The following is a 25,305-nucleotide window of genomic DNA, read 5'->3' on the forward strand; positions in this document are numbered from 1 at the left end:
GTCTTAGTCTACCTGGTTCCAATGCTCCTACAGAGAGAGTGTTCTCCCTGATGAACAAATTCTGGACATCAGAAAAAAGCCAGTTATAAGTATCTACGCTGAAGTCTGCTCTAATAGTGAAATGTAACTTCGACTTGAATTGCAGTGAATTTAATGAATATCTCGAAACTCGCCCATCACTCCTAAAGAAACTCAAATCAAGCCAAAAATACACTAAGGAATGATATAAGATTTTGTTTCCTCTTTTCATGTAATGTGTATAATTTTCCTTAAGCATTGAAGAATAATTTTCTGTTTAAAGTGTAAGCAATAATTTTTCAATGAAAACGCTAATTTATAGGCATTCTAAAGGGTCATTGTTTGTTATTGAATGTACTTAGTTAAGATTAGAAAAAAATCTAATAATGCACTAAAGAATAATGTATTTTTTTTCTCTCTTTGTGTGACTATCTTCACAATTTTACCCAATAGAATAAATAACAATTTTTGTTCAAAATGTCAGCAGTAATTTCTGAATAAAAACAGTAATTAAAAGACCTTTTATCAGAGCTGGTTGTTGAAAATACCTATATATTAAACTCCTGCATTTATGCCACGATGACTCAATATGAGTGCAAATGCACATGAGCTTTAATATACTTCTGTCCCCCTTTGGCTGTTCAAATAAATGGTCACCCTACCTATACTGTATATGAAATTTCAGAATTCTGTCATTTTCACTAAGCCTGGAGCTGGTTTAATGCTTCCTGTCCCCAGCAGGGAAATGTCGCGATATTGACAATAAAGATTTAAGGTTTTTATTTCAGTTGGAACAAAAGATAAAACTTTGGGGCTTATCATCTTTTTTTTTACTTACCATGAATATGTAAGTTTCATTCCTTCAGAAATCATTATTGTGATTCCAAGACATAAGCCCTATACAGGAATTGAATAAAACTCTGGTGTATTTCATTAGTCTATAACTGAGGGAGCAGTAATAAGACGAGAATACGTTTCAAGTGTTTTATTATGCAACTAATTTATCAAATGTAGTTGCAACAAAGTATGCTCCTCATCTTTATTAATTCCTTATGTTATTCGTCGTTTCGTAACTGATTCCTTTTCCCTTATCCTCCCACCCAAGTTCCGTCACTATTTCGTGTTTTTTACCTCCTTTGAACTTTCACTGCTATTCCTTCTCCTACTCTTATTCCCTTCTTTTGTTTATTATCTCTCTCCTACTTACCTAATACTATTTGCAATCGCTCCCTCTACCCCTTAAGATTTTACTTGGGATACGTTTTTCCCCTTTTCTGCTGCCTCCAACTTGATTACTTTTTCTCCTTCCCGAGATCTCAGCTTTGATAATGTTTCTTTTAGGTGTGATTCTCGACAGCAAATTCACTTTTGAGAGAAACTTTAGGTCTCTGTCTTCTTCAATTGCACTCGCAAAAAAATTGCCTTATTACAAAAGTCATTTAAGATTTTCGGTGACCAATCTATTCTGAAAAAGTGTTTATATATGAAATGTCTGTTTTAATGTTGTTATTGTTTTTTAAATAATTCAATTGTACATTACTTCTAGTATCGTTAATTTTTTACCTTATTTCCTTTCCTCGCTGGGCTATTTTTGTCTGTTGAAACCCTTGAGCTTATAGTATCTTGATTTTCCAATTAGGGTTGTAGCTTAGCTAGTAATAATAATAATAATGATGATGACGATATTTTCCGTCCTGGTTGAAAGTTTGTAGGTAGTGTGATTGTGCCTGGTATTGATTATGTAGGGTTTAGCTCTTCCCTTTGTTATTGGTCTCTTCTGATCACCAATGTTATTGTAACTTGAAATGATACAGTATTTTCACATTCTCATCCATCACTACCATTTCACAGGATCATCATCATCATTTATTTGTTAATTTTATCCCTTCAAAACATTTCTTACTGTATTTGTATAAGATTTTCTGCCAAAAATTTATTATTGTACAACCATTATCAACAATGACGATAATCAGTCTGTTTTTACATGGTCTCGTGTTTGTAGGTTTTTTCATCTATTCTTTCTGTACTGTAAGTTGAATAGAGAATTGGCTATTTGGAAGTTTTTCATTGCTGTTATGATCAGCATTGTTTCCTTTTAATTCTACCTTGGGAATTTAGAACAGGCCCCTTTCTTAGGTAAAGCCTATTGTTATTATAACCCGTTATTGTTTCACTTTATTTACCTCCTCTTATTCAGATGTCTAATTAAGGCCTATGTCGTTGTTGTTATGAAAAGATACGATGTCTTTATTGTCTCACTTTATATTTTATTCAATATTGCCTGGAAACCTGTCACTATCATGTAAATTAACTACAGATTTGATTGAGGTAGTCTTCCCCTCACTTTATTTTATTTTGTTGTCTTTGGTTTAACTATTATGTATTTGTGTGTACCCCTTGACAGAATCAAATTTCTTATGAATGTCTCACCAGCAATTGCAATCACACTGTTTCTCCTCGTGCATAATTCTATTCATATTCTGTTAAACACTATAGCTATCGCCAATTTATTTATTTTCTATTATTCAGTCTCGTGTATAATTGTATATAAGTTATGTCAGTTTTAAGTACCGAGTGAAGTAAGCATGTTGTTGTTGTTGTTATGAAATTATTTTACTGAATCCCAAAGTAATCTGCCATCGTTTTGAAAATGGTTTTCAGTTGGTAGTTGATATCTGCAAGTAATGCAGGTCAAATCCAGATAATTTCTTTTTTTTTTCTGGTTTATATTGGGTTTGATAGTTTTAAAACATCTGGTAATCTATCACTATAAACTTTAGAGGATTTGAGTTACTCTGGTTAGTATTGGTTTGCCTTTCCGTCACTTTGTTTGGAGTTTTTATTTCTTCTACGCTGTAACTGTAGGAACCATGACAAAAAAAATTTTTTGTGAACATTTCACCGGCAATTGTAATAACTCCATCTATTTATATACTGCCAATTACTGTAATTGTCGCCAATTTTTCTTATTGATTATTTAATCTCATGTAAAATTGTGTAGTAAGCATGATGTTGTTGTTGTTGTTGTTATTGTTGTTATGAAATGATTTTGCAAAATTCCAAGTTTATGTGGAACCCTTTTGAAAAAGGTTTTCAGTTGGTAGTGAATATTGCAACTAATGTAGGTCAAATGCAGATAATTTCTTTTTTTTTTTGGTAGATATTGGGTTTGATAGTTCTAAAACAAGGCATGATCATGATGTGTTTTTATTCAAGTTCAGAAAATTGTAAGCGTTCAGAATCTAGCATTTTTTTTTTTTTTTTTTATACTGCTAAAGTGTGATGGAATTTTTGGGTGAAATGTAGGAAATGGCATCCATATCCCGTTCTACTAAAGCAACGTCTTCTGTTTGCACCTGTTTGGTGACAGTTTTAATCCTGCTTTCATGGAAGGAGACTTTACCCTCAAATATTTGATTGTTTATAAGTGAATACGCAAAGAAAATTGATATACAGAGGAAAAGATCATTGGGCGAATAAATTACAAAAAAGAACATACTTATTCTTAAGAAGAACTTGCATTTGTTCAGTCTTGTTTCAGCTTTAGCATATGAAATGGAATATTTTGTAAGCGTTATGTAAACGTACTAAAGATTTTACATAATTCATAAAAGCTGAATAAAATGAAAGCAATTAGGTTGAACTTACTAAATGACGTTGCTAATGTGAACCCTTTTAGTTTAAGGGTGCAACATGTATTATGGTTTTAAGTATTTTTATCAAAATGTAACAAGAACAGAAATATGTCAATAAATTAAGGATATTGAACTCCTGTTATTTTTTAACTCCTAGTTTTTTAATAAAAAATACAAAACTTAATTAGCTCTTAATTGAATCCTATTTTTCTTGATTGTGATTTGGTAAAAAATGTGGCTCAGCAAATTGTAATACTGAATTATTTTGTTGACTAACCTTTCCCACAATCACTTTAATTTGCTCATCTATTTATAAGAATTTTTTTTTTTTTTTTATTTTTTTTTTTTTTTTTATACTGAAGACTGTTAGAATGTGATTTTTTTTTCTGTTAATCAGTAAATATTCGGTCAGGAGGGTAAGCTATGAACAACTCCTGACTTTGTGTGGCACTGACCAACTGCTGTTCATAGCCTCGCATGGAAGGACCTTCCTTCCTTGGCTGTTGGTCTCAGCCATGTCAAAGCAGGTGAGCCTGTCGCTGCCTAAAGCAGTTCTAAGATGAACAGACTTGATGATAAGAATATCATAAACTGAACAAATCAAAATGTGTTATCAATATCTGTACCACCACAGTAGATATGTGATTGTATCACATAAGGGTTGGTATCTATGAACAGGAGAGCATATGCCCTCATTGGTGTAGGACAGGTAAGTTCCCTACGAAATAATAGATGAACTGCATTTGATGTATTTGAATATGAATATTACACAGGAAGCAATCTACTCTTTTGTAGTTTTTTGCAGCTAATTATAGTTTTCAAACTTTTATCAAGAAATGTAAGTGGACATATTTGTTGAAACTTGCAATGTACCATTGGATTTTCAAGTAGCCCTTTCCTTTGAAAATAGCAGGTTTTCTTAATAGAATATTGAAAATGGTGATATTCATTTTGGGATTATGCACACATTTATCAATAAACAGAATTTATAATGTGTATTTCTTTGTTCTCAAAATTAACCAATTGTGTAGATATGTAATATTTCTTGGAAATGCCGAAAAAATGAGCAGTATTCAGTATAGAGGCACTTGATAAACTAGATTATTATTATTATTATTATTATTATCATCAATTGCTAAGCTACAACCCTAATTGGAAAAGCAGGATGCTATAAGATTAGGGGCCCCAACAGGGAGAATAGCCCAGTGAGGAAATGAAACCAGGAATAATAAAATATTTGAGAACAGTAACAGCATTGAAATAAATATTTCATATATAAACTTTAAGTAATTTAAGAAAACACGAGGAAGAGAAATTAGATAGAATAGTGTGCCCGAGTGTACCCTCAAGCTAGAGAACTCTTACTCAAGACAGTGGAAGACCATGGTACAGAGGCTATGGCACTACTAAAGACTAAGAGAACAATGGTTTGATTTTGGAGTGTCCTTCTCCCAGAAGAGCTGCTTACCATAGCTAAAGAGTCTCCTCTACCCTTACCAAGAGGAAAGTAGCCACTGACCAATTACTGTGCAGTAGTTAACCCCTTGGGTGAAGAAGAATTGTTTGGTAATCTCAGTGTTGTCAGGTGTATGAGCACAGGAGAATCTGTAAAGAAATTGCCAGACAATTCGTTGTATGTGTGGGCTAAGGGAAAGTGAACCGTAACCAGAGAGAATATCCAATGTAGTACTGTCTGGCAAATCAAAGGACCCAATAACTCTCTAGTGGTAGTATCTCAACGGGCGGCTGGTGCCCTGGCCAACTTACTACTAGAAGAGTGGGTAAACACCTCTATTTTAGTGTCCAGTGCATCCAAATGTTAGCCTAACTGCATCACAATTATTATGTGCCCTCGATAGTCAAGAAATTCAGAGGCCACCTTAGCCGTTTCTTCATGTGTTTTAAGTATGACCCACAATTAAATTGTTAGAACAATAAGGAATGTCATGTACGTTCAAAAGTGCATAATCTTGTGGGATAACCAAAGCACTGGATATTTATTATCAGTGTTACTTATCTCTGCTTGTTGTGAACAGTAGATTCTTTTTTTGGGCTCAAGCCATGACGTCCTGATGGAAGGTTCCTTCAGTAGCTTCCTTGGGTATATTTAACTACAGTGGATATTCCCAGAGAATTAAACTAAAGGTTATCACAGAATTCTAACTTCTGGTGCGAGTACCCTAAAGGTTTCCCTCCAGGATATCGTATATCAACAGGGGACGCTTGTATTAACACACCACATAGCTATCTGCACCCCATATAGAGTTAACACTTCGATATGGATAGGTGGTTGAGTAACTAAGGAGCCGTTCCACAGTTACAGTCATCCGTGGCTGCTTTTGGTACTCGAGACATAAACAAACGGACGCCATTGCTAAATGACGTCACGTCCGTCCTCATCCTTTTGCCTGTAGCTTCTTTGCTAAGTAGGATTTTTCCAAGTGCTTTGTTTATCAGCTTACATCGCCGTTATGTGGCTACCATCAGCCTCGCCGCCTTCTTGAAAGTTGAGTACCAGGTCCCAGTATTGTTTAAATAAGCTCTAGCCATAAAGTAACTTCTACTTTTCGTAAAATATTGTGTTTTGTGGCAGAGCCGTGCCGACACCGGACGCGCCATTTTATGACGCCGCTGTTCATGTTGCATGATTTATTTAATTAGCCAGAACAGCCCTCTCCGGTCATTTAACTAATTAATATTATTAGTTATTTAGTCTTCATAGCTAGGGAATCCTTATATCGTGTTTTAGCGCTCATCAGACTCGGTCGCTGTTCGACCCCATACTAGATCGCTAGCTTAGCCCCTAGGCTGGACAGCCTAGTGCTTGTTTTCATGCATGATATATACCAGTGTTCCTAAGTTAAGTTATGAAGATTGTGGCATTATTAAACATACTATTTACTGTGATGTAAGTGTTTTCGCCTTCGGGGACCTTATAAGGGACAGTGTTGATTGTGTATCATCCCCTCCTAAGCTAATGTAGGAACCCTTATATGCTCCCTATTCCCCCTGCCTGCGGGCATTCCCTCTGGTAGACTTGCTCCCCCTTCTATATAGGGGAACCTCGCGTATAACCAGAGTATTTATCGCTTCTCTGCCTACCCTAAGGGAATGACCCTCCCTTAGGGTCATGCCTGAGATAAGGAAGGGCCCTGCCCTTCCTCAGTTGCACCTGGTTGGGTTACTCGTTCCTCCTTGCAACTAGTGATGTGTCTTTCAGCTTTCCTAGCCTAGGAGTTAGTCCTCCTATTCTAGGTTAAGCTCTGGGGGTTGACTCTGCCTTATTATAGTTTGAGACGGTACATTAGTACCGTTCTCGATCTGGGCTACCTACCCTAGGTTAGGGAGCATTCTCCCTTACCCTGGTGGCCGTTCTCATGCAGAGTCTCCTCTTTAGAAAGACCCATTCTTCTCCCTCCCCACCTATCCCTAGGGCATGATGTGTTTTCCTTGCAGAAGACAGACGTTCCTCTGGAACTTGTATTTCCTACACACCTCTGTCCTTAGTTCTACATCTCCTCCCTTGGGTGGAGTGGTAGTGCTAACATTGTTCTCCTGCTGAGCTGGCCGCTCTGGTACACATACCCTTCATAGCGTTCTATGGGGTGGTTGCCGGCGGCGGTCCTGCCGGCGGGGGATTCCCCCCCCCCCTCTTTGAGTGCCCTCTATTCCTCCCTTGGGTTACCACAGGCACCCGGCCACCTGCCAGCTCCCTGCCGCCGGATGTTAGGAGTATCCACTCCTATCATGAGTGCACTCTCTCCGACAGAATGCCGGAGGGGTATAGGATCTTATCCCTCCCATCCCTCCTTACCTTTCTCTCTTTCTATCCTGGTGCCGGTCCCTTGCCGCTTCTACTGCCGGCGGTAACCGCCGCTACCTCAGGTGACATTCTTTCATAAGTTGCCTTCCCCCCCTCTAAGACATCAACCCTCCGTGTGCCGGAAGCTGCCGCCGACGTCCCACCCTTTGTTTTACCTAGTAACAGCCGGCCGACTTCCGGAGTCGGCCACCCGCTTGCCGGCATTGATTGCCGGCAATCTAGGTATACGGAAATATACATATATATCTTATGAATTGATCCAAAGCTCACCATGCCGTCAGCCTTCGGCTGCCGGAGATTCCGCCCCCTGCCGACGACCCGCCTCTGTGCCGGCAGTCGCCACTATGGTATTATCCTTATAGATACTCAGTGTGTCTGTCTTGATGCCTTCCACCCTGCAGGACCGGCCTCCGGTGTCCCGTCGGTCTGCCGGCTCCCTCATGAGACGTTAAGGGACATGCACCCCTTCCATGACTGCTGGCAACATGCCGACAGTCAAAATACTGCTGCCAGATGGCTTGGCCACTTGCATATAGGTATTGTCTTACCATCCAAGATTGTGGCAATGCTGTTTGTTTGCACATTACAATATTCCAGCATACTCTGCGTATCTTAGTGCAGTCGATTGCCGGAACCTACATTTAATAAGGGGTTTATCCTATACCCCTTCTCCCCCAAGGATCTGAGTGGTCTCAGACCCTACTACACTCTGCGGGCAATTTCTGTAAGAAGCCTAGCTTGGCTCATCCATATGGATTTCCCTCATTATGACCTTCGGACACAAAGGAATTGTCTACATATAAGGTTACGGTAACCGACTGGGCGGGAATCACAAGTATGTGTCTATCTACTTCCTTTCCCGCTCATTAATCTGAAGCATTAAAATGCTTTATAATTAAATTAATTTTAATTTTAGATTAGGGTATCTTTATTTTAAAGTGATGTAAGTCATTCTTATGCCTTCCATGTACTCATGATCTCTTTCTTTTACAGGAGGAGTATATGAAGTGTGAGAGCAACTTCTGTGGGGTGAAGCGCCCGGACTTAGACGGGCACAAGGCGTGCCGGACCCCCCCCCCCCCTGTGCCCCCAAGAAAGGCAACTTGAAGTATTGAGATCCGCAGAATTGTACAGTCTGTAAAAGTCTCCTTGTCGAGGCGTTCGACGATCCTCCGTCTGCGGAGGCAAGGGACATTGCTAGGGAGAAGCTACGCAAATGGGTGTGTGGCTTCCAGAAGAACGCCATTGGACCGTATCTACCAACGAAGACTTGAGGGCCTTGCTTTTCCCAAAAGCATCGAAAGACTCAGTGGTCCCCCGTGATCAGATCCCCACCGTCCAGATTGTGGTGGAACCTGACGTCGTCATGGCTCAGTCCATGCGTGAGTGCCATCTTGATTCCGACAACGTGGAACGTATGTCGGAAGTGTCGGAAGAGACGGAGAAGAACCTCATGGGCGAGGAACTCGACTATGAGGAAGATCAGGTGGAATACCCTGATTCGGAGACCAAGGTCGCTCCTGCTCCCCCAGCAACTCCTGCACCGTCCGAGGAACCTGTTCCTTCGACTTCTGCCACCCTGGACCCTCTTCCATCAGCCACTCAAGAGGTCTTCAAGATGCTTGAAGCCCTCATGGAAAAGAAGCTACGAGAAACTCAGGAACAATTCCGGACGACTCTCGTCAGCTTCAAGCAACCGAAAAGGATTTCGGTTAAGGACCTCCCCACCTGCTCGGAAGCTAACCCATGGAGATACGCCGAGCATATGCCAATTACAACTGGCAAGATTTACATTAGTGAAAGGGTTGGCTCTATCTTGCTGGAAACAGTGGAGTTCTTCCCAAATTTCGAGGCTTATCCGGACTGTTACGTCCGGCTCAGGTCCGAACCAGCCTCAAAGGAGGAGACCGAACCAAAGGAGGTTATTGTGTTCGATCTCGCGAATGCCCAAGCTATGTTAGCTCAGGCGGTGAAGAGTAGGGGTTTCACTAACTTCAAGATGCCGGCGTTTAGTAAGAAGCATCCAACCTTCGTTGCGCCAAATGCTGCGACCTTCCCCTTCATCGAAAAGGCCTTCACAGCGGTCTTAAAGGCAGTGGAGGAAGGGAAACCTTGCCCTGCACTGGAGGAGTGCAGACCCTTCTCCATTACTCTTCCCCCCGATGATAGGCACTGGAAAAACATCCAGTCGACCTTCACGGTAGGGAAACTAGAGCCTGACGTAGCCGGTCGTCAATTTAATGAGGACCTCCCAAGACTGAACGATCACCTCCTTCGTAGGGAACAGGATACGAAGGAGAGACTTGCCGCGTCGCTGTCCCACCAGGTACAGCTTGAGCTCATGGGCGGGGATACTAGAGTCCAGGACTTTTATACGGTCCTAGCCAAGTCGCACTTGGCGACTGTAACCAAGGACCTATATAGCTTCACTAGGGCTCGCAGAGCCTGTCGTGAATTCGTGTTTGCTAACACGACAGTGAAACACGAACCCCGGAGTCTGATTTCCTCCAATATCTGGGGCAAGTATCTCTTCCCATCTTCCTTGGTGAAAGAGATTGTGGACAAAGCTGCCACGGAGAATAGGAACCTTCTCCATAAGTGGGGCATGTCCCGAAAGAGGAAGTCCTCTCAGGATGATGGCCCTCAGCCTAAGAGGAAGACTTCGAAGCCAAAACCCCAGCAATGTCAACAGAGACGACAACAGACCTTTCAGTTGGTCCCCCAACTGGTGGTATCGCAGTTACCGGTCTTCACCCCTGCACATGAGCAACAACTACCTTTCGTCCCAGAGGTAGGGGCTCAGGCAGAGGCTCCGGCAGAGATTCTTCTCACCGTCCCTCCAGAGGCAGAGGAGGAAGGGGAGCTAGCGGCCGAGGTGGCAAACCCTGGGGACACCAGAAGCAATGATGTACTTCCGGTGGGAGGAAGACTCCGCCAATTCCTGGATCGTTGGACCTTCGATCCCTGGGCACACAGCATTGTCAAGAAGGGACTAGGCTGGAGCTGGATTCAACCACCCCAGCCTTCCAGCAATTCTTCCAACAGTCAACCCCCCTCCTGGAAGAATATGTCCTGGAGCTCTTGAACAAGAAGGTGATCAGGAGGGTAAAGTTAACCAGGTTCCAAGGGAGACTATTTTGCGTTCCCAAGAAAGACTCCGACAAACTCAGAGTCATTCTAGACTTATCCCCTCTCAACAAGTTCATTGCGAACAACAAATTCAAGATGCTGACTCTGCAACAAATAAGGACCCTTCTGCCTCAAAGGGCCTACACGGTCTCCATAGACCTGGCGGATGCCTACTGGCATATTCCAATGAATCATTATGCTTCCTCCTATCTAGGATTTCGACTCCAAAGGAAAAGTTACGCTCAACGTGGCTCCATGGATCTTCACCAAGCTGGCAGACGCAATCGTCCGAAAGCTCCGTCTTCAGGGCGTCCAAGTGATGGCCTACCTAGACGACTGGTTAGTCTTGGCGACATCGCCCGAAGATTGTGTAAGAGCCTGCAACAAATCACCCTGTTCCTAGAGCATCTGGGCTTCAAGATAAACACCGAGAAATCTCGCCTCTCTCCAGCTCAGAAGTTCCAATGGTTGGGAATCCATTGGGATCTTCAGTCACACCGCCTTTCCATCCTACAGAAGAAAAGGAAGGAAATAGCAGGGTCTGTCAGAAGGCTTCTAAAATCCAAACGAATCTCAAGACGACAGCAGGAACAAGTTCTCGGTTCTCTACAGTTCGCCACTGTGACAAACCCAGTGCTTCTCGCACAGCTAAAGGATGCCGCGGGAGTCTGGAGACGTTTCGCATCCATCGCTTGAAGAGACCTCAAGAGACGGCTTCCAAACAGACTTCGCTCACTTTTAAAGCCGTGGTCGGAAGCAAAGGCCATGAAAAGGTCCATTCCTCTTCAACACCCGCCTCCATTGATCAACATCCACACGGACGCTTCACTGGAGGGTTGGGGAGGTCACTCCCACCAACGACAGGTTCAAGGAACTTGGTCTCCTCTATTCAAGACGTATCACATCAACATCTTGGAGGCCATGGCGGTTCTTCTCACCCTGAAGAAACTCTCCCCGCCTCCCTCGATCCACATTCGTCTGACTCTGGACAACTCGGTGGTAGTCAGATGTCTCAATCGTCAGGGCTCGAGATCGCCCCAGATAAATCAGGTACTTCTTCCGATATTTCGTTTGGCAGAAAAGAAGAAATGGCACCTGTCTGCAGTTCACCTACAAGGATTCCGCAACGTGACGGCGGACGCTCTATCAAGGACAAGTCCAATAGAGTCGGAATGGTCTCTAGACGCAAGGTCATTCTCCTTCATCTCTCACCAAGTCCTGGAACTTCAGATCGATCTCTTCGCGACGAGCGACAACAATCAACTTCCTCGATATGTGGGCCCGTACGAGGACCCCAAGGCAGAAGCAGTGGATGCTATGCCACTGAATTGGAACAGATGGTCCAGGATATACCTGTTCCCTCCTCCCAACCTTCTGCTGAAAGTCCTCTCCAAACTGAGAACCTTCAAAGGGACAGTGGCCCTAGTGTTGGTACCCCCTGGTCCTGGAGCTGCAGCCCACGCTGATTCCCCTACCGGGCCCAGTTCTCTCTCAACCAGTACAGAAGTCGACTGTCTTCGCTTCATCACTGAAAGTCAGGGACCTTCATCTCATGATTTTCTCTCCTTAGCCGCAAAGAAAAGGTTTGGAATCTCGAAGAAAAGCTTAGACTTCCTCGAGGAATACAAGACTGAATATACAAGATGGCAATACGAATCTTCCTGGAGAAAGTGGGTCTCTTTCGTCAAGGCAAAAAATCCTGCGGAAATCACCATTGATTTTTGTATGTCCTTCTTCATTCACCTTCATGGACAAGTTTTAGCGGCCAACACGATTTCCACCTGTAAATCGGCTTTGACTAGACCACTCCTGTACGACTTCCAGTGATATCTTCAATAAACTACCAAAGGCATGCACTAGACTACGCCCAGCACCTCCACCAGAACCTATCTCCTGGTCCCTGGACAAGGTGCTCCATTTTGCCTCTAACCTCGTGCCCTCTGGAAGACCTGACTCAAAAAGTTATCTTTCTTTTTTCTCTCGCCTCGGGAGCCCAAGTCAGTGAAATAGTGGCATTATCAAGAGAAGAGGGTCATATCCTGTTCGCAGATACAGGAGAGCTTACCCTCTTCCCTGATCCGACGTTTCTCGCTAAGAATGAACTACCCACCAAGAGATGGGGCCCTTGGAGAATCTGCCCCCTGAAGGAAGATGTCTCTCTATGCCCAGTGGAGAGTCTTAAGGTCTAACTTCGAAGAACTTCAGACTTCGGTGGAGGACAACTCTTCAAAGGAGAAACATCGGGTAGCGACCTGTCACTGAAATAACTAAGAGCAAAAATCACCTACTTCATTCGCAGAGCGGATCCTGACAGTACACCCGCAGGTCATGATCCTAGAAAAGTCGCGTCTTCTCTGAACTTCTTCCAGAGTATGAATTTCGAAAGCCTCAAGAGCTTCACAGTCTGGAAATCATCGCGCGTTTTCTTCAAGCACTACGCAAAACAAGTGCACGAAGTTAAGCATTTCGTGGTAGCCGCAGGTAGTGTTATGAAACCTGCTGTTTAACTCCGCATAGAACAGTGAGTTACTTGGGACTTTAACTCTACGGGTGCCTGTGTTGACCCTTTTTGTGATACATAGTGATTTCATAGACACTTAGTGTTTCTAATAGACTGTTCTTACCAAGGTGAAATGTGATAGACTTTACATGAGTGCCACATGCCCTAGGGCATGATGTGTTTTCCTTGCAGAAGACTGACGTTCCTCTGGAACTTGTATTTCTAAAAAGAAAATTTTCTTTTCAGATTCAAGATTGAAGTCTTTATTTTCTATGTACATTATTCTTTTATTATTGTAAATAAAATCTTTATTCATTATTGTAATTACTACCATAATGATCTGCAATCTTTGAAATAAAATGTCTATTTTATTCCATGTGCGTCTCTCTCCGCTCCTATTCTTTATCAAGAAATATACGATTGTTATAGTTTCATTTAACCCCTTTTTGTCTCTAAATAATGAGAAGAATAATATATGTAATTAGGTTATATACTCACTCATGCCTTGATAATATTCCTATTCGAATATTAACCTTTGTCCTGCCTCCGAGACCAGATTGATCTCTCCTCCAGGGAGAGTAGTAAATGTTATTTACTTACCTATGCTTGATAATATTCCTACCCGAATATTAACCTTAGTCTTGTCTACGAGTCCAGCACGAACTCTCCGCAGGGTGAGTAGCTCTTCAATGATCGCTTCGAGATGTTCCTATTGTCCACCAGGACTTCTCTGCCAGGGGGGCAGGAAGCTAGTTCTTCATAGAATCTCTGGTAAGGACATGTTCTATACCTCTATTCGAAGCCCTTGGCACTTCCATTAAAAAGGGGAAAAATTCCACAATACATTAATTCTCTGGTACACTTCCATCAGGACGTCATGGCTTGAGCCCAAAAAACGGATTTTGAGCGAAGCGAAAAATCTATTTTTGGGTGAGATAGCCATGACGTCCTGATGGACCCTCCCGTCTATTCTAGTTCAGCCTTTCAGGCCCCGCCCTGACCTGCTGTATCAGGGAGATTAGCAGAAGCTGGGCTGCTCAGGATGAGGACGGACGTGACGTCATTTAGCAATGGCGTCCGTTTGTTTACGTCTCGAGTACTAAAAGCAGCCATGGATGAGTGTAACTGTGGAACGGCTCCTCAGTTACTCAACCACCTTTCCATATCGAAGTGTTAACTCTATATGGGGTGCAGATAGCTATGTGGCGTGTTAATACATGCGTCCCCTGTTGATATACGATATCCTAGAGGGAAACCTTTAGGGTACTCGCACCCGAAGTTAGAATTCTGTGATAACCTTTAGTTTAATTCTTTGGGAATATCCACTTTAGTTAAATATACCCAAGGAAGCTACTGAAGGAACCTTCCATCAGGACGTCATGGCTATCTCACCCAAAAATAGATTTTTCGCTTCGCTCAAAATCCGTTTATTGTTTATATTTTAAGCATACTGTGATAGTTTAGCTAGCTAGGAGTGTTGATATGTCCTTTTCTTTCATTATTTGCAGATTGCCCTTCCTCTATCATTTGATTGAGGGCAGTTCTTTTTCTTCCCTTGTGAATGTGGATCTTAGGATTAGACGCTATTGAACTATTACTATTTGGGAAATTCATTTTAGGACTACTGAGTTAGATGACGATATCTTTGATTCAATAAGGAACGTAATTGAGTATTGATACTTGTAATGATGATCTTGGACTAATATGGTAAGTGGAGTTGATGGCACCGTCTAACTAACTAACTGGAGTTTACACGTCCCAAACGATTGTGTCAAGAATGACAAAGTTGGTAGTAATTTTTCTTTCCTAACTAAACTAAGCTGAGTCCTTTACACAGGAGAAGAATGGGTAGCAGATAATCTGTAATACTGCCACTAGAAATTAAAGAGGTGTCAACAACCAGCTTTTATAGAGAAGTACCTAGATGAACATTCCGTAAAGAAACTTATGATAAACTGTGTTTTTGTGCTCAAGCCATGTTGTCCTAATGGAAGTTCCTATTAGTAGCTTCCTAAGGGATATATGTACCACAGTGATATTCCCAGAGAATTTACATTTAGGTCTCCAGAATTCTAACTCCTGGCACGAATATCCTTAAAATTTCTCCTAAGGATATCGCATAATATCGGGACGTATTCTTGACACGCTACATAGCAATCTGCGCCCCTAATAGCGTTTACGCTTCGAGGGAGAAAGTCGCAAGATTAGAAGGGGAGCCATATCAAGGTTACCCTAGTTCCCGTACTGCTATTGAGTATGACAACAGCGCCATATCCAAGATGGCGGACATTCCTAATTCTGTAGCGATTTCGCACGGTGGTGTTCCCTGTTGATCTGACCTTTTTGATCGATTTTCAAGGATAATTATGTAATCTTCAGCTTCTTTCACCTCTGGAAAATTGAGTATTGATTCTTTATAATGTGTGTAATTTAGCTCCTGTCTCAAAGTGAAATTAGAATAATTTATTGTGATTAGGAGCTAGGCCTGTTACCGGAGGCGCCATGGGCGCTGTCGTTCGTCAGGCATGAGTTCTTTAGTTAGTAGAACGACATTCCTGGTTGAAATAGCATTAATTAATTAATTATGAAAGCTAATTAGGCTTTTTATACTTGTAAAGGTATTTATATGCATAATTTTCCTTTTTCTATGTCGATCGTATATGTCAGAGTTTCAGTGATTTAGGTAACCGAGATCTCGTCTTGCCTAGGTAACCTAACCTAGGCGATTAGTATACTTTCCACATTTCCCAGGTTACCCTCGTGCATTGGTTTATCAATTCAATGGAGATAGATATATCCTTGAATTATTATATAAACCGATACTCGTCTCTAGTGGAAATTTAAGGGTAATCTCTCTTTCCCTCTGAGTGTAGCCTTATGCTACAACGTAGTGGGTCGTGCCTCGAGTTTTCATTCAGGCATGAGTAGCCTAGGGTTTTCTGTCCTTTCCCTAAACCGTAGATAGCAGGTTTTGGGATTCGGTCAGAACCTCAGAGTATCTAGTCTTGTGTCGACAGTCAGACAACAGGGTGAATAGTCATTCCTCTGCCGGTTAGGCTGCCTACATAGGAGGCTAGCCCTCCTTAGGCCGCACTTGAAGTGGTTGTATGATGTCGCTACCTTCTCCCTGTGGTCTAGTAGACTAGTCCTGTGCTCGCAGACCCTAGGCTGAAGAATAGTTATTCTTCTGAGGCCTGGGATGGCACCGGCACTGGAACTCTGTTTCTCCCTTGTTAAGAGTAGGCGGCACTGCTGCCGTCCCCTTAACTGTATTGGCAGACCCTAGGTTGGGGAATAGAATTCTCCTGCCGCCTAGGATGGCGCTGATACTGAAGCAGAGTTTCTTAAGGGTGTGTAGGATCGGCAACCTTTTCCCTTCCCCTCTGTTCTTTGTGATGGCGAGCCGTCGTCCTGCAATGTCGCCGTCTGCCGGTGGATTGCGGGGCCCAGCCAGACTCCTATTCAGCAGCTGTTGTCCGACCTGGCATCCTTGACAACTGCCGGCGGCCATGTTTTATACAAACTGTCGGCGGCTATGACGGCTTCTGGCAGCCATGTCATCTGTCGGCTGTTGGTGGGAAGTCCCTTCTGTCACAAGGTTCTTCAGTCCTCTTTTGGACTGCCAGCCACAAGTTTTATTGCTGGGGTATTAGCCTGGCGGGTGGTAGGCTGTACCAGACTGGCACAGATAGGTGCTGACTCAGCTGGCAGTATGCCGACTGTACCAGTGCTGCCGGGTGCCAGCCTGCCGGCTATATGCCAGCCGGACCTGTCCAGCGATGGTACTAGTAGCTAGATGGAAGCCTGAATGTTACATTCTCCCCTTCCATTTGAACCTTCTTTCTGGAGAAAGGCAGTAAATTAGATATTTACATCCTTAATTAGTATATACATACATAATAATAAGGCAGCCTTCACTCCATGCTGTCTCTCTCTCTCTTTAGCTAGCATGCTGGCTGTGCTGGCACGGACTAGCTATGCCGGCTGAATTACAGTATATGTTTATACAGGTAGTCACTATATTTGCAGTATAGGATATTTTATATATTATACTAGTAGCTATTTTCTAATATATCTTGGGTATCCTTGCCCTGGTGTTTGCTGAGACCAATCCTATATTGAAAGAATAGAATTTCTTCAATATTCTGATTAGAAATCAGTTTTCTTATTCCCTACCATATTAAATAATTTAAAGGGGTGGTGGTATTACACTTCTAACCCTAAAAGTTAGAACCCTTATCCTGAGTTTCCTTGATGAGGAAACTTTATGATTTTAATATTGTAAGGGAAGGGGCAGTGGCTTGTACACTTATCTACCCCTAGGGGTTAGAACCCTTTCGTTAGAGTTCCTTGATAGGAATCTCCTTATAGTTAAAACTGAGGGGAGGTAACAGCATTTGCTTGCAAGGGATACACAAGTATGTGTCTCCCACTATCCTTTTCTAGCTTACTATCATAAGCTATTTTAGTTAAAAGATGACTTACATATTGCTTATCAGTGAGATATCCAATTGTGTACTCATTCTGCTTTCCTTTCTTTACAGGAGGAACCCCAGTAGACATGTGTTGCAGTCTTCTGCAATATCCAGAGTAAGGGGTTTTAAGGTCATAATACATGCAGGTTTCATGCCCCCTGCCATATTATTTCTGAATCCCAGCATTATTGGAACCCCCAATGTATGTCAGACCTTAATGTTCGAGGGTTTCGAGAATCCCAAGTCGATGGAGTCTAGGGATGTAGCTCATAAGAAACTAAGCAACTGAGTGAGAGGATTCCAGAAAATCTTTCCGGGACCATACCTACCTAATGATAGGATGCGTAGCTTACTATTCCCAACAGCAAGGAAATAGTGGTGCCCCAGGCACGATTCACACCTACCTGCAGCCAGATAGTCCTTGGGACGGAGGGCAGGAAGCCCCGACAGGAAGAGGTGGAGAATGTCGTGTCGGAATTGCTTCCATCTGTGCCGGCTTTAGAGCCATTGACATCGACATCTTCATCCTCTACCCCTCTATTAGACAAAATGGACTAATTACTGGCCCATATGAAAGGTCTAATAGAAAACATTTGCAAACAAGATGAAAAGGAGGAAGCGAAATCCAAGATAGAGCTCTGTGAAGCTCCACTTGTTGCTCCCTAAAGGTCATACAAACGACCCATAGTCCAAGACCTTCCGACATGCTCCAAAACCAATCCCTGGAGGTTTTGCGGAGCTTATGCAGATTTTAAACGACAAACTCTACATCTCGGAGAAGATGAGTACTGTTCCTTTGGACGAAATCCAGTTTTCACCAAGCTTTGATGATTTCCCTAATTGCTTCATTCGACTGAAGCATGAACCAACGTCCAGAAAAGAAACGTAACTGAATTAAGTCATGATTCTTGACCATGATAGGGCACAGGCTATATTGTCGAAAGTGTTCACACTAAGTAACAGACACCCTTCCTTTCTTGCTCCTACTTCAGTATCATTCCCCTTTACATGGAAGGCATTTAAATCTGTGGCCAAAGCAGTGGAGGCAGGTTGACCATGTCCTGCACTCGAGGAGTGCAAGCCTCAGTCACCAGCCTTTCCCACGCAGGAGAAAGATTGGAAGGAAGTCCACTTAACATTTTCAGTAGGACGACAGTTTAGCGAGAACCTCCCTAAACTTTCTGAGTTTCTTTTGGACAAGGAACAAGAGACAAGGAGAGACTTGCAGCCTCCCTGTACCTACCGAACTGCATAGTACCCCAGACATGCTCATGGTCTTGGCCAAAATACATATGGCCACCTTAGTGAAAGACCTTTATGCCTTTATGATGACTAGGAGAGCCTGTAGAGAGTTTGTTTTCACTGCCGCAACAGTGAAACACGAAACCAGGAAGCTAATATCTTCCAACATCTGGGGTAGAGACCTCTTTCCAAACGAGGTAGTTAGAGAGGTGATTAAGAAGGCCACCACGGAGAACATAGGACTTCTCCAAAAGTGGGGCATCTTTTCAAAGAGAAAGTCTTCCACAGATGTGGGTCCCCAACCTAAAAGGAAGACGGAAAGGTCTAGAAATTTCCCTCGGGCTGTTCATCAACATCCCACAGTTAGGATGACTGCGGTGCCACAGGCAAGCGGTTGAATATGTAAACCTTCTGATCAGACGAAGCAAAGAGACGCTTCAGGTAGGAGAGATGTTCCTTCAGGATCGCTGGACTTTCGATCCTTGGGTCCAAGGCCTAATCAAGATGAGACTAGGATGGAAAATAGACAAGCCTCTACCATCATTTCCTCAACTGTTCCTACAATCCAACCCCCTCCTGGAAGAGTATACCTTAAAGCTGTAGAGCATACAGGTGGTAAGGAAAGTATAGTCCATCGAATTTCAGGGAAGGCTGTTTGGTGTTCACAAAAAGGACTCAAGAAAACTCAGAGTCATTCTGGACTTGTCGCCACTCAACAAGTTCAAATAAAACAGCAAGTTCAGAATGTTAATCCTTCTGAACATAAGGACCTTATTTCAAAAAGGGGTGTTCGCAGTCTTGTCAGACTTGTAAGATGTCTATTGGCAGCTTCCATTCAGTCACCCCCTCTCCTCCTGCCTAGGATTCAAGTTATAGAGGATAACGTATGTCCTAGGAAAGATACTTGTCGGACTAAACACAGTCCTAAGTATCTTCACGGGATTGACGGACACAGTCAATCCTAGAAATGGTTCAGGCAACAATGTACCTGGACGAGAGGCTGGGGTGGGCAGCACCTGAAGTGGCTGGTCTATGAGCATCCAAGGAAGTGTTCTGGCTCCCGAAACATCGGGTATGCAAGATAAGCTTCAAGAAGTCTCGATTCTCTCCAGCTCAAAGGCTTCAATGGTAAAAAAACTATTGAAACCTGTGGTCACACCAACTCTCCTTTCCCTTGGGGATGTAAAAGGAGATTGTAGGGTCGGTCAAGAGACTATGGTTAACAGTCAGGATTCCAAGATGCTAACAGGAAGGAATTCTGAACTCTCTCCAGTTCGCAATAGTGACAGACCCAGTGCTAAGTGCACAGCTGAAAGATGCGTTAGGAGTCTGGAGAATATACGCATCAAACGCTTGAAGAGATCTAAAAGGACCGATATCGATCTTTCCTTAATCACTTCCCGAACAATGGTCAAAGGCCAAAAGCCTCTCCAAGGTCATGTTGGTCCTGTCGTGGGTGGAGAAACTCTCTCCACGCAGATCAGACCTCCTCAGGCTGATCTGGGACATCGAAGCAATAATGAGACGTCGAAACCGACAAGGCTAGAGAGCGTCTCATATAGTTTAGGTGATGTTAGCCATCCCTTACCTAAAAGGATGGCACCTATCAGCAGTTCATGTACAATTGATCCGCAGTGCGACAGCGGATCCTCTACTCGGGCTCAAGCCGATAGAGTTAGAATGGTCTACAGACGCAGACCTATTCTCTCCCACATGGGAATAAGTTCCCAAGGTGAAGATCGACCTCTTCGTCACAAGCGTCATCAAGAATCTACCTCGATGTGTAGCCCCATACGAGGATCTTCTAGTGGAGATTACAGATATCATGTCTCTAGTATAGAAGGGACGGACTCAGGAATTCCTGTTCCTCCCATCCAATCTCCTGCTGAAGGTCCTCAACATGTTGAGATCCTTCCAGGGAGGAGATGCTATGTTAGCTCCCAAGTAGCCCAAGACCAACCGGTTCACTTTAGTGAAGGAACTGAGGCTGAGGCTGGCCCTAGTTCTGAACCCAGGACTATCTTAGAAGGTTCAGAAGTTAATTGCCTTCGATTTATCACAGAGAGCTCAAACCCTTTATTTCATGATTTTCTTGCCCTAGCGGTTAGGAAAAGATTTGGGATCTCAGAGGGCAATATAGAATTCTTAGAGGAATACAAGTGTAAGTCAACTAGAAGACAATATGAGTCATCTTGGAAAAAGTGGGTTGCTTTTGTAAAAGCAAGAGGACCAAAAGAAATTTCAATGAACTTCTGTCTGTCCTTCTTTGTCCACCTTCATAATCAAGGTCTGGCGGCCAACACGATATCTACGTGCAAGTCAGCCTTGACTAGACCTCTTCTATATGCCTTTCAAGTAGATCTATCGAATGAAATCTTTAATAAGATTCCGAAGGCATGTGCAAGGCTTAGGCCTGCAGCACCGCCAAAGCTCATCTCATGGTCTTTGGACAAGGTCCTACATTGTGCCTCGTCTGTGAACAATGAAGATTGTTCCCTCAAGGATCTAACCCAAAAGGTTATTTTTCTGTTCGCTATAGCTTCCGGTGCTAGAGTTAGTGAAATAGTGGCCCTATCTAGAGATGAGGGCCACATTTAGTTCACAGAAGCGGGAGAACTGAATATCTTTCCTGATCCAACCTTTCTCGCTAAGAACGAGCTACCCACTAAGAGGTGGGGTCCCTGGAGAATCTGCCCTCTGAAGGAAGATGTCTCTTTATGTCCTGTAGAGTGTCTAAAGGTCTATTTTCATAGAACTTCAGACTTCAGGGAAGGACAGCTCTTTAAAGGAGAAACCTCTGGATCAAATTTTTCCCTAAAACAACTAAGGGCTGATCCTGATAGTACTCCAGCAGGTCATGGTCCGAGAAAGATTGCTTCATCACTGACCTTTTTTCAGTATATGGACTTTGAGCGTCTTTGCTCATATACTGGATGGAAATCATCCAGAGTGTTCTACAAACACTATGCTAAGCAGGTCCATGAACTGAAGCATTATGTGGTGGCGGCAGGTAGTGTATTAAAACCTGTCATCTAATTCTGCGATGAACCGCTAATTGATTGGGACTGTCAATTAAAGGGAGAGGGTGTCAGCACTTTTAGTTAGATCCCCTTTTATATGAGTGTTACCATGGTGACACTAAATCTGTTCAAAATCTCAGGTGTGGAATTATACAGATAACACTTGTGCCGTGTGTACGTTGTACACAGTGTCAATGGGATATAACATGTACAGAAATTATGAAGAAAAATTTTATCAAAAACTTTTCTTCAGTCTGAGAGTGGCACTCATCATTTCCTCCCTTTCAAACAAAAGGGAAAATAATTTCTGTATATGTCGCATGTATAATTCGTTTATCATGCTACATTCGTTTTACTTGTTAATTCATTTGGTCATTTACTAGAAATAAATGTCTATTAGAATGTAATTGCGTCCTAATTCGCGAGACAATTTGCATATTTAAGATGCCAGAGTTCTTTGACTTACTCACGTAAGTAAACTTCATATCATTGTATGCTTGCAAGCAATGGATATAATGGACACTGATATTGTTTCGGCAATATATACAAACCGTGAGACCGTTTGTATACCCAAAGTATACTTATGCTTGTTCATACAATATATGATAACCTTGAGGCCCTTTTCTACCATCTAGAATGACTCTTCCCTGCAGGGGGCAGGAAGTGCTAACATTGTTTATGGTTAGTGATGATGACAGATAACGGTAACGTCATTTGTCTCAAATGGTCCAGATGACCATAGAAATGTTGTCCCAAGGTTAAGGCACTGATGAAAATCCACAGATAAATTAATGCTCTGGTATGCTTCAATCAGGACCACATGGTTTGAGCCCAAAAAACGAATTTTGAGCGAAGCGAAAAATCTATTTTGGGGTGAGATAGCCATGTCGTCTTGATCGACCCACCCTCCTTTTCTAAAGAAAAGATCTTCGAAGAATCCCTCCCGAAAATACTGTATCTGTAGCACCATGCTCAATGCTACAATGAATGTCCGCCATCTTGGATATGGCGCTGTTGTGATACTCAGTGGTAGTACAGGAACTAGGGTAACCTTGATACGGCTCCCCTTCTAATCTTGCTACTTTCCCGCTAGAAGTGTAACGCTATTCGGGTCGCAGATTGCTATGTGGTGTGTCAAGAATATGTCCCCTGATATCATGAGATATCCTTGAGAGAAATTTTAAGGATATTCGTGCCAGGAGTTAGAATTCTGGAGACCTAAAGGTAAATTCTCTGGGAATATCACGGTAGTACATATATCCCTTAGAAAGCTACTAATAGGAACTTCCCTCAGGACGACATGGCTATCTCACCCAAAAATAGATTTTTCGCTTCGCTCAAAATCCGTTTATTACCAGGATGGACTACTGTAACTCCATCTACAATTTACCCAGAGTACAACTTAAAAAATTTCAAAAGATAATAAACACGGGAGCAAGACTGATAAAAGTTGTCCCACCTGAGAAATTATCACTCCCACACTAATTGACTTACATTGTATATCTATTGAAACGAGAATTGAGTTTAGAATATGCACAATAACCCACTAAGTTCTCAGAATCGTGTAGCCAACAAATCATGCTGACAGAATAGTTATGGATAGTTTCAAATTATTTGAATCTAGATATATCTACTGTAGGCTTTAAAGCAGTGGTTCCCAAACAGTGGGTCATAACCCCCTGTGGGGTCGTGAAACCTTAGCAATGGGGTCGCAAACCATGCTATTAGTTTTGATTTCAATTTCTATTCCTCAAATAGATAACTGTCTTGTTTGTACATATATTTTGCTTTTACTTCAGTGCAAAAAAAAAGTGTGCTACAGCATTTCAATGTCATTAGATGACATTGGGGGTGTCTGTATGCATGACTGTTAATGTATGTCTCTGAGTGAATGTGTATGTGTACCTGTACTAGTGTGTATTTTCGTCTACATATGAGTTATGTACCTAAGCTTGAATGGCTGTTCAGCTGTGCTTCAGGAAGTGTTCAGTCAGTTAGTGTGTTCAGAGTGTGTGTGTGCGTGTGTGTATGCCTGCATGCACACACGCTGTCGACACGTGATTCACTGCCCATCATTGATTGGCCAGTGAATAATCATGTGACTGGGATGGAGTGCCAGAATAAGGCAGCTAAAAGTTCGGGTGATTGTGTCACGGGTGTCGTCGGTTATTATTGCAGCAGAGGTGAGATGTATTTAGCAGGCATGTTGTGGTGTTACATGGGGTTTTGTTTGCCTATTTTTATTGGTGTCTTGTGTCTGTTGTATTTTTGTTGAGATACATTCTGTTCACAGACTTGAATCCATGGCTAAACGCCGCAGATACTCAGAATGCTATCTCAACATTGGCTTTACCACAGTACCCGCCAATGATGGCAACGAGAAACCACAGTGTTTTGTGCCATGCAGTCCTAGGGGTAGAGACAATGAAACCATCAAAGCTCAAGCGTCATCTCGAGACAAATCACCCAAAACAGGCAAAGAAAGATTCAGATTTCTTTAAACTGCATGAACAGTGCCCCAAAAGTAAGACTCGATGCCAGTGGGTTATTCCAGGAGCATTGTGTAATGGTATTGCAGGCTTCATTTAAGGTTGCTTTGGAAATTGCTAGAAAAAAAAAGCCTCACACGATTGGAGAAACACTTTTCAAACCCTTTAGGTTGAAAGCAGTAAATCTTATCCTTGGAGAAACCAGGGAAAAGAAGATGCAACAAAGTAGCCCTGTCAAATTATGCTATATAGAGGCGAATTTGCAAAATGTCTGTGGATGTGATGGACAGGTTCTGACCGAAATTAAATCCTTTCCATTGTTCTTCCTTCAACTCGACAAGTCGATGGATGTTAGTTCTTGTTCTCAGTTGCTTGTTTTCGTGAGATACATTCATTCAGGTGACATTAAAGATGAATTCTTGTTCTTTAGTGCACTTGAAACCACAACAAAAGCTTTAGATGTGACAGAAAATGTTTCATGTTTTTTCCATGAAGAAGGCCTTCAACGGGAAAACGTCTGGGGTTTTTACGGATGGAGCACCGGCTATGCTGGGATCGAGGTCAGGATTCCAATTGAGAGTGAAGAAGTTAGCACCTCAAGTCAAAGGCATCCACTGCATGATCCACCGATATGCTTTCTCCAGTAAGATTCCCCCTGCTTCTCTGCAAGAAGTGCTTGATTCTTTAATAAAAATTGTGAATTATGTAAAGACTGCAGCACTCAACACTCGGCTATTTGAAGAACCATACAAAGTCATGAATATTGACCACACAGTTCGTCTTTTTTACACACCAGTACGTTGGTTATCAAAAGGGTACGTTGCCAACCGTGTCTTTGAGATGAAAGAGGAAATATAGTTATTCATTGAGGTTCAAGAAAAAAAAGAGATCTTGTGGCTCACTTTGAAGATGAAGCATGGATTAATAGGGTTGTATACCTTGCTGACATTTTCGACCATGTGAACAAGCTAAAT

Source organism: Palaemon carinicauda, chromosome 39 (assembly GCF_036898095.1).
Source record: "Palaemon carinicauda isolate YSFRI2023 chromosome 39, ASM3689809v2, whole genome shotgun sequence".
NCBI classification, from domain to species: Eukaryota; Metazoa; Arthropoda; class Malacostraca; order Decapoda; family Palaemonidae; genus Palaemon; species Palaemon carinicauda.